Raw genomic sequence first — 1675 nt, forward strand, 5'->3', positions numbered from 1 at the left:
CCGCCCCGTCATTGCCCCCCCCCCGGCTGCTGCCGTTAGAGGGGTGGGGACGCACCGCAGCCGGACGCCGTGATCCCAGCCTGCAGAAGAAGGTGTAACGAGAGGCACCAGCAGCAGAAAAAGGCTGCAAATCGCTGTCGTGTGGTTGCTATTAGCAACAAATCAGCTGAACAGCCTGCAAACCCCGAGCACCTAGGGCGGAGGTGGCGAGGAAAAAACGCCGGGGCTGGGGAGGTTGGAACCGGTGGGCGCTTTCCCGAGGGGACCTCCCGGGCATCCCCGGGCTGCCTCCCCCGAGGGCGGCCCAGGAGGGACAGGGCAAGGGGGGGGACAGGGCTGCCGTCGCCGCACACTGCGCTCCAGGAGAGGGGAAAGGCAACCCACTTAAAAGAGACAAAATGGCAGCTCCTGACTTGTAGGCATCCCTCTCGGCGCTCAGCGCCTGCCTCGTCTCCGCCGGTGTCCCCCCCGCTGCCAGCTCCTCGGTGCCCCGAGGACCGTCTCTTCTCGCCCGCTCGCCCGGGACCAGCGGCCCCGGCCCGGGAAGCAGCAGCGCGGGGTCCCCCGAGGCTTCGGCCGCAGCCCCTCGCCCTCCGCAACCAGCCCATCCAGCCTGGAAACTAAATTCCCATCCCTCCGGTTGGGACACGTTCCCAATGGCTGCACCCGGTGGTCCCGCACGGCCCAGCTCCGGTAAGGGGGCTGCCGGCGGAAGGTGAACCCGCGGAAGGTGGTGCGCAGGTCCCGCACCCCGCGCAGCCACGGCTACCTCGCAGGGGCATCCCTCGCACAACACCTCTGCACCTCCGCCGCGCCAACACCTTCCCCATTTCGCGGTGCTTTTTTGGTTTTTTTTTCGTTTAGGTTTTGCTAGGGGCTTTTGGTTTGGGGGTTGGTTGTGTAGGTTGGGGTTTTTTTCGTTTAGGTTTTGGTAGGAGCTTTTGGTTTGGGGGTTGGTTGTGTAGGTTTGGTTTGGGTTTTATTTCTCATCTCCCACTTCAAGTTTTTGGGGCTGTGTATGCGGGGCTGTTTGAGGGTGGCTGCTTTTTGTTGGGTTTCTTGTTCAGTTGGTTGGGTGTTTTTTTTTTTTTAATGTTTCTTTCCCTTTTTGGTATTTATTTTATTTTTTTTTTTTAGGATCAGCCCATTGCAGAGGCCTCCGCCACCCGCACCGCGATGTCCCGCGGATCAGAAAGTGCCTCGTTGAAGAGGCATCGAGCATCCTCCCCGGCACACGCGGAGGGAGGAGTGAGAAACGCCGGTGCTGGCGGAGATGCTCGGGAGCTCCGCGCTCAGCGGAGGCCCCGGGATGCGGGGCGGCGCCTCCCGGCCTCGGCCTCCTCCACCGGAGATGCGGTTTGCCAAGAGAAGAGCCACCGCGGGCGCGGAGCCCGGCGGGGAGCGGGGCAGGGTTGCGGGAAAGGTTGCGGGATGTCCCTGCTGTTGGAAAAGTGCCTCCCGGCCACCGGGGAGATGTCACCGGGCCGGTCCCGGGGGATATCCCCCACCCCCCCGCCACACCGTTGAGAGCATCGGCGCAAGGAGCGGGGAAAGCATCTGCTTTTCCCTGGCGCTGGGGAACACACAGCCCTTTGTCTCTCTAGACGAGGTGCGATATTCAGCTGCGTGCCACCAAAATACAGGCGCCAAATGGCTACCGCGCCCCCCACCCCCC

Source organism: Calidris pugnax, unplaced genomic scaffold, assembly GCF_001431845.1.
Source record: "Calidris pugnax isolate Ruff unplaced genomic scaffold, ASM143184v1 scaffold19, whole genome shotgun sequence".
Lineage (NCBI taxonomy): Eukaryota > Metazoa > Chordata > Aves > Charadriiformes > Scolopacidae > Calidris > Calidris pugnax.